Source organism: Papaver somniferum, chromosome 8 (assembly GCF_003573695.1).
Source record: "Papaver somniferum cultivar HN1 chromosome 8, ASM357369v1, whole genome shotgun sequence".
In the NCBI taxonomy this organism is placed as follows: domain Eukaryota; kingdom Viridiplantae; phylum Streptophyta; class Magnoliopsida; order Ranunculales; family Papaveraceae; genus Papaver; species Papaver somniferum.
In genome coordinates, this window is record NC_039365.1 from 140,799,836 (window position 1) to 140,809,459 (window position 9,624).

The window sequence follows — 9,624 nt, forward strand, 5'->3', positions numbered from 1 at the left end:
AAGAAAATCTGCATCATAAGACTCATGTTCTTTTAGATAAGTAAATTCATCCTCCCCCAGTGTATCTTCTACCTGTGTTTGTTTTTGAGTTTCATTAATGTAAGCATGAAACTTACGACAATCACTAGAAGTATGGCCATTTTGGTTGCACTTGTTACATCTATCTCCTCGAAACTTTGAATAAGGATTAGGAGGTTTAGTTAAAGGAGGAAATTGTTGTTGATACGTATTACCTCAAGTAGTTGTACCAACATCTCGCTGTTGAGGAGCCTGAGATGGCTTAACAGATGGAGCCAGGGAATTATCTGAAGGAAGAGGTGTAGGTTGTTGCTGAGAAAATTGACCAGAACTTATGTCTTGTGTATCAACAACGATTGTTGATCCCCTTTCACCTTGGATACCATAATAAGAATAATATGTTTTTGCAGGTTTGTAATAATGTTGATAACGAACCTATCCTGGGGATGCTTGTCTAGAAGTGTGAAGTACACGTCTTTCTATCTTGATAGCTTGTTGGGTAGCTTCAACCATTGTAAACACAGATTGTGTCATCCCTTGCTGAATTAAGTTGTTTAAACCATCTATAAAACGTGCAATTAATCACTCTGCAGTTTCATTCAATTGGTTACGTGCAACTAAGATGTAAAACTTAGATACATATTCTTCAACAAGCCTTGCTCCTTGTCGACAGTTTTGAAGTTTGATAAACAGTTTTTGTTTATAATATCTTGGTAAAAACTTATCCCTTAATAAACGTATCATTCTGTCCCAAGTACGTATAGGAGGCTTGTGATAATTACGCTGATCTTCACGGAGAGTTTCCCACCAGGCTGCAACTCCACCTTTGAGTTTATAGGCTACCAGTTTCACTTTAAAAGAGTCAGGGACGTCCATGACGCTGAAAAAGGATTTTACTTCATAAAACCAGTCTAGTAATTCCTCAATTTGTAATCCACCGTGAAAGTTAGGTATGAAAAAGCGGGAGTATAACAACCTCACCCAATATTTCGATTATCAATCTGTATAGACTAACTCCAATATACTTTCTAGAGAATCAACTAGATAGTCAGACTCAATCTAGATAAAAGTATATCAAAGATTTAATATCTCGATCTCTCGATTTGATCTTTACTCAAGCAAATGGAAATCTGCGAGTCTTTATCAAATAATAGAGAGATAAACCTAAATGGTACCAAAGACCAATATCCAAGTGTCAATCAATTTAAATAAACAACCAAAGTTTGGATATTCTATCTGATTGATCTTAACGCACAACCTGTGATATTTCAATTATATAACATAATATAATGCGGAATAGAAATAACACAGACACCAGAAATTTTGTTAATGAGGAAACCACAAATGCAGAAAAACCCAGGGATCTAGTCCAGATTGAACACTACATAGGATTAAGCCGCTACAGACACTAGCCTATTACAAATTAACTTCGGTCTGGACTGTAGTTGAACCCTAATCAATCTCACACTGATTCAAGGTACAGTTGCGCTCCTTACGTCTTAGATCCCAGCAGGATGCTACGCACTTGATTCCCTTAGATGATCTCACCCACAACCAAGAGTTGTTACGACCCAAAGTCGAAGACTTTAATAAACAAATTTGTATCACAAAGAAAAGTATATGATAATCTGTCTCCCATAGATAAACCTAAGAGTTTTGTTACGTATTTTGATATAATCAAGGTGAACAGGAACCAATCGGTAACCCGGACTTATATTCCCGAAGAACAGCCTAGAATTATCAATCACCTCACAATAATCTAAATCGTATGGTAGCGAAACTAGATATTGCGGAATCACAAACGATGAGACGAAGATGTTTGTGATTTCTTTTATCTTTCCCTATCGGAGATATAATCTCAAGTCAATTATTCAGTTGAACTCGTACGATAAAAAATGGCAAGATCAGATCGCTCAACTACAAGAGAAGTAGTTTCGTCTGGCTTCATAATCCTAATGAAGTCTTTAAGTCGTTAACCTACAGGGTCTCGAGAAGAAACCTAAGGTTAAAGGAGAACCGACTATAACAAAACCAACTAGTATCACACAGAAGGTGCGGGGAAGAAGGTGCGGGATTAGTTTTTCCAGTTGCTAGATGTCTCCTTTATATAGTTTTTAAATCAGGGTTTTTAATCTAAGTTACCTTGGTAACAAAGCATTCAATATTCACCGTTAGATGAAAAACCTGATTTTTCCAAGCTAATATCTTTCAACCGTTAGATCGAAACTTATCTTGTCACACACAAATGAAATGTATTTCATTTAGGTTTGAGTAACCGTACCTAAACGTGTACACTTAGTTGGTTCACAAATAGTTAACCAATGGTTAGCCATATGAGCACTTTCATATCAACTGTATTCATCTTCTTCACAACTAGTTCAAATGACTTCAAAAGAACTATTTGAAGAGTTGTTCAATTGCTTAGGTCTTTATGAATAGACACAATTAAAAAAAAATCGGTTTGACTCACTTGAATCAATTCATGAACAATATAGCCACGGTTTGCAAAGATTGCATTCCTTATTGATTTATTGTTTAAGTTCATGAACTAACGATTTGAAAAATATAACCAGCTTGGGTACGCATCTGTATGTGTACCATAGCTACCGGATTTGAGTTTACAAACTCAGCAGAAATTTTCGGTCGAAAACTTCCGTGGGTACGCGTACGGGTATGCGTACCTAAGGTGACTGGTTTAACAGTTTGCAAACTTACAAACTCAGCAGAAATTTTCGGTTCGAAAAATGCCGCTGGTATGCGTACCCAACCTGTCTCCTTCACCAATACCGTATGCACACATATGCACACACTTGGTTTCCGGTACATGGATTTATACACTAATGTGCGAACACACTATATATGCTTATATCCATAGTTGGTTACATAATCTCAACTCTACATTTCAATCATTGAAACATTCTTTTATAATGTTATATCAGTCGTTATTCACAACTATATTCATCAAAGCTATTTTCAAGATTGAAACGTCATCATGACTTTCGTCACGGGTTAAGATGAAAAGTGGTTAAAGCGAAAGCTTACCAACACATATTTCGAGAAAAATATGGGCGAGTAAACTCGGCTCGAAATAGCAAATGTTTATGTATGAAAACTATCATACTTATACGAATTTGTCTCAAGAATAGGATATAGAAAGGTAGAATTTTGAGTGATAGATATGTGCAAGTCTCCACATACCTTTTAGTCGGATGAAGTTCCATTGGTTCCTTGAGTAGTTCTTCGTCTTCGTAAGATGATCGTCGTGGAGTCTGGAGCTCAACTACACTTAACTATCCTAGTCCGAGACTTAGCTATAAGTAGTCTAGAAATCAAGACATATAGTTTTGACAACTAAACTTGACAAACATGCTCGAGATAACAACGCATGCGAATTCGACCGAGCAATGCTCTAACAATCTCCCCCTTTGTCAATTTTAGTGACAAAACTATCAATACATATGGATTAGAAAATAAATAAAACTTTGTAGCTTCTCGTCCACATGCTTGATATCCTTGGTGCTTCAATATTACTCGAAAACTTCGTCTTTTCCAAGTACTCCCATGATTCCATAGATGTTAAATTCAACATCATAGTTGTTGAAGATCCGTAGCCATAACAATGAGAAAACAAAATCTCTCGATCATTGTTATACAATGTGATAGTATTATTACACAGTAACGAAGTTCTTATATCACAACTTCGACAACAATACTATGGTGATATGTATCCCTCCCCCTTAGTCAATACTTTCATCTCAACATGAAAACCACTCCCCCTTACATAATGATCCGTAAAACATGTAAACCATATGTATTTGTAGTGTGAACTACATATTAATTCTCCCCCTTTTTGTCAATAAAATTGGAAAAGATACGAAAACGGGATCCTAATGAAATTTCCACGGAGATGCTTCAAGACCAAAGAAAAGTACATATCAACTTTGTTTAGATGCAATCAAATATCCGAAGCTAAATTCATTCATCAAGGAGTTTATAAAGATACAAGATAACTCCTAAAATATTCCACAGCTGCACTCCCCACAAAGATATGAAAATTAAGCGCAAGTTCAAAAGAACTCTCCCTCATTTGATGTCATTCCCGAAAGAACAACAAGAGCGACCTTACTTTTGCAAGAAAAGAAGGATTTCTTTGGACACCAAAAACCACAAAAGAAAATGATTTTGTATCACAAGAGAACCATGATTAATTTAATCGGAATGCACAACCAAATTAATCACAAACGGATTCATGATTTTTTTAGTTGGAAATGCTCACATAAGAAGACTTATGGAGCCGCACAGTATATACATAAAATATGGATCAGGGAAGATCAATACTTCGGAATATGCAAAGATTCATTCTATCTTCATCACTATTTGCATAACGACATGTAATAGACATAATCCTTGTAAACAAAAGATTTTAACCTATCTTCCATCAAAGAATTGACATAATAGGCTTAAATCTTGTTTGTCAAAAGTTCATCGATCTTGTATCAATACATGCATATCGATATATGAAAGAGATAACTTTTGACATCGTGTGGGACAATAATAGTTCACGGACGCAAAATAGATAACATAGACACCATAATTTTGTTAACGAGGAAACCGTAAATGCAGAAAAATCCCGGGACCTAGTCCAGATTGAACACACACTGTATTAATCCTCTACAGACACTAGCCTACTCCAAATTAAATTCGGTATGGACTGTAGTTGAACCCCAACCAATCTCACACTGAACCAAGGTACAGTTATACTCTTACGTCTCTGATCCCAGCAGGATACTACGTACTTGATTCCCTTAGCTGATCTCACCCACAACTAAGAGTTGCTACGACCCAAAGTCGAAGACTTTAATAAACAAATATGTATCACACAGAAAAGTCTATGGTAATAGATAAATCCGTCTCCCACGAATATACCTACGAGTTTTGTTCCATCTTTTGATAAATCAAGGTGAACAGGAACCAATTGATGATCCGGACTCATATTCCCGAAGAACAGCCTAGTATTATCAATCACCTCATATTAGTCTTAATCGATGCAGTGAAAAAAGATATTGTGGAATCACAAACGATTAGACGAAGATGTATGTTATTACTTTTTATCTTGCCTATCGAAGATAGAAATCTCAAACCAATTATTATAATTGTACTCGTACGATAGAAACAACAAGATCAGATCACACAACTACGATAAAGTAGTATCGGTCTGGCTTCACAATCCCAATGAAGTCTTTATGTCGTTAACCTGGTTTAGAAGAAGAAACCAAATGTTAAAGGAGAATCGACTCTAGCTTAGCACAACTAGTATCACACAGAATGTGTGGGGATTAGGTTTCCCAGTTGCTAGAGTTCTCCCTTATATAGTTTTTTAAATCAGGGTTTGGAATCAATGTTAGCTTGGTAACAAAGCATTCAATATTCACCGTTAGATGAAAACCTGATTAGATTCAAGCTAAAATTTATCAACCGTTAGATCGAAAACATAGCTTGTTATACACAAATGAAATTCACGTTTCTAGGCTTGTGTAACCGTACCCAAACTTGTACATTAGTTGGTTCAACAATAGTTAACCAAATGGTTAGCAATATGATCACTTTTATATCAACCATATTCTTCTTCACCATAACTAGTTCAAATGACTCTATTGAACTAGTTAGAGAGTTGTTCAATTGTAAGGAAATCTCATGTACTACACAAGACACAATTGAAGCAAAAACGATTTGATTCACTCGAATCGGTTTATGAACTATATAGCCACGGTTTGCAATTGCATTCCTTAGTTAATATGATAAGTTCAAAAACATCGTTTTTAGATATAACCTACTCAAGTTCGCGGATTTAAGTTCCCGGATGGAGTTCACAAACTCCATCAGAAATTCCCGGATTTGAGAACTTTGCCAGTTCGTGGACTAGGTTCGCGGACTTAGCTCACGCACTACTCGGGTTCACTTGATCAACAAAGTTTGCAAACTTCAGTTCAAGGAATAAGGACTTATACATATATGTGTTTCCACAACAATGCTCATATCCTCCAATGGTTATATAATCTAAACTCCCATTTCAATCATTGAAACATTCTCAGAGGATGTGATATAGTTGTTATTCACAAACCATTTTTCGTCAGAGCAATTTTCAAAGTGATTGAAACATAACATGACTTTCGTCATTAAGTAAAGATGAACTTGGTTAAAGCGAAAGCTTACCAACACATATTTCGAGAAATAGATAGGCGGGATAAACTAGGCTCGAAATACCAAATGTGTATAATCTAAATCTATATAACAAAACGACTTTTGTTTCAAGATAGGATATAAATAGACTTTTGAATGATAGATAAGTTCAAGTCTCCATATATCTTTTAGTCGATGAATATCCACCAGTTCCTTGAGTAGTCCTTCGTGTTGTATGATGATTGCCATAGAGTTCTTGAGCTCAACTACACTTTCTATCCTAGTCCGAGACCTTAGCTATAGTAGACTAGAAATCAAGACTTATAGTTTTGATCACTAACATTGACAAACATGCTTGAGATATAAACGCATACGAGTTCGACCGAGCAATGCTCTAACAATCTCCCCTTTTGTCAATTTTAGTGACAAAACTATTAATACATATGTAATACAAAAAATATATAAATAAACTTTTGTAGCTCCTATTCCACATGCCTAATCTTCAACATTACTCGAAATCTTCATCACTTCCAAGTACTCTAATGATCCCAAAGGTTGTAAGTTTAGCCTCATCGTTGTTGAAAATCCGTAGTTATAACAACGAGAAAACAAGAGTTCTTAATCATTGTTATATAGTGTCATAGTATCATTACACAGCGTCAAAGTTCAATTGTATCACAACTTTAACAACAATACTATGGTGATATGTCACTCCCCCTTAGTCAATCCTCCATCTCACATGGAAACCACCCCCCCCCCCTTACATAATGATCCGAAAACCATATGTATTTGTAGTATGAACTACATATTAATTCTCCCCCTTTTTGTCAATAAAATTGACAAAGGTACAAGAACGGGATCCTAATGAAATTTCCAAAAGAGACATTTCATGATCAAAAGAAAACATATATCATCTTATCTAGATGCAATCATAAAGCCGGAGCTAAATGCATTCATCAAGGAGTCTATAAAGATACAAGATAACCCCTATAATATTCCACAACCGCACTCCCCACAAAGATTTGGCAATTAAGCACAAGTTCAATTAAGAACTCTCCCCCATAAAATGTCATTCCCGAAAGAACAAGAGCGACCTTAATTTCAAAAAGAAAAGAATGATTTCTTTGGACATAAATGTATGAATTTGAATCCAAAATATTCAATTAAATTAACCATAAGAGAACCCATGATTAATTTAATCAAACATGCTCAACATAAGTAAACTTATGGAGACTTAAAAATACTCAATTAGATTAATCACAAGAAAACCCATAACTAATCTAATCGAAATACACAACTAAACTAATCACAAAAGTAATCAATTTAATTGTTCATGCTCGACACAAAGTATCTCATGGAACAACAACTATGTCAAAACAATGACTCAGTCGATAGAGCTCAACATAAGACACTTTATGGAACGACACAGTATGTACACAAAAATTGTGGATCGGAGATCGACCTTATACCGTGGAATAAGCAAGGACTCATTCTATTTTCCATCACCATTTGCACAATTACATTCAATAGACATAATCCTTGAACACAAAAGATTGTAACCTATCTTCCATCAAAAATTGACATAATAGGCTTAAATTTTGTATTTGTCAAAAGTCAATTCATTCTTTCATCAATACATGCATATCAACTCATGAACGACTTTACTTTTGACAAAGTATGGGACAATCAAGTTCACGGACGTAAACACACATATCTCATAACAATATTGCAATATATAAAACCATAAAGATTAATACTGCAAAAATCATCTTCCAAACAATTTTAGAATTTAAACAAATAAACCTAAAAACATGAAAATGAAAACGTTGGACATATCTATGTGTAATCACAATAATGGCTATTCCAAACTCTAGTTATTATTCTAATTAAATACAAGGAAAATAGAAGATTTACTAGGCAATCAAAATTTATTCATTGTCTTCCTCATCGGAAATATTCCAAGAAGCTTGGATTGTGTTCAACTCTTCCTTGAGCTCGGGAAACTTAGTTACAACCAATGACAATTGTTCTTGCACACACTTCACCCTTGATTAACCTTACACACACCCTTGTGAATTTTTTGAAGAAGGCACAAGGTGGTAGGGTCACAGACGTTAAGTGAAGCATCTCTTTGTCTTTTGCACATATTCTCCCTTATGTGCCTGAAGGTACAGGGACGAACCAGTTTGGGGACCCCGAGAGAGTTTCCAATTGAATCAAAACCATGATCACGGAAAATTTTACCAATCAAGAAAGAGTAACCTAACATCTTGATAGGCGAAGTCATCAAAGTCATTTGAGAAATGATAAAACCACAAATATCGAGACTTTGAACACCCGATTCAAGGAAATAGACCAATTCTGCAAACTCATGACTCCACCAAGAATTCCCAATTGTGGAGGGACAAATATTGGGGTTACCAAGTTTTCCAAATGCCATCAACGGAACACTAAGATCATTAGTAGGAAACTTCCCTTGATTCCAAGCTACCTTCTTGCCACAAAGCCCAAGAGAGATTTCATCACAAGATGGACGTTCATCACTTATTTTAGGAAGACGTACGTTTCCCAACGGAGTGTTGGTAATCTTCGAAATTAGTTCTCTATCAACAAGAAATATTTCTCTATTTATTATGGATTTGAATTCCATCTCATTAAGATCAACATCATGAATGTTGGCATAAAAAATTCTTGTGAGAGAATCAAATCCTTGACCATGACCATCAAATATGTTTCCAAGATTGAAATTTTTGAGGCAAACTAAATCCTCTTAATGTCCACCATAAGGATCCAATTTCTTTTCTAGGATAGAATCTTTAGATGAAATCTTTTCAAAAATTCTAGCCCAAGAATCATTCACAAACCTAATCCTAAGAGAATTTTGGTCACAAGGAAAATTCATGCTAGAGGTATTTGAGATTTTGGAACTTCTTTTAGAGCCCTTAGAATTCATCATGAGGTCTAAGAAATTGAAAGGAACTAGAGGAATTTACTTACTTGGAGTGAACCTTGAACATCCTTCCTTTCAATTTCTCCAAGGAGGCTTCAATGGAGGAAACACACAAAACCCTAGACGTTCACGTACGCGGATTAATGGGAAGAAGAAGAAGGTGCGCGAACTTCTTCTTTGTAATACCAATAATGGGATTGGACCCGTTCGTGAACCGTGATCTACACAAGGAAGGTAGGATTTTCTTGGCAATTTTCACATCAAAGGTTATGCATCCCGAGACAACACACTTTGTGAGAGACGATGGATGCAGTAGAAAGCTTTAATTGGTATTTTAAAATGAATATCAAAACTATACACAACACAAACCATTTCTCGCCCCATTCCAAGATATATACAAATGGGGTAGTGCCAGACTTGTTACCAAGAGGCATAATGTGCAGAGGAATTCTCATTCAACAATTCTGGTTGATATG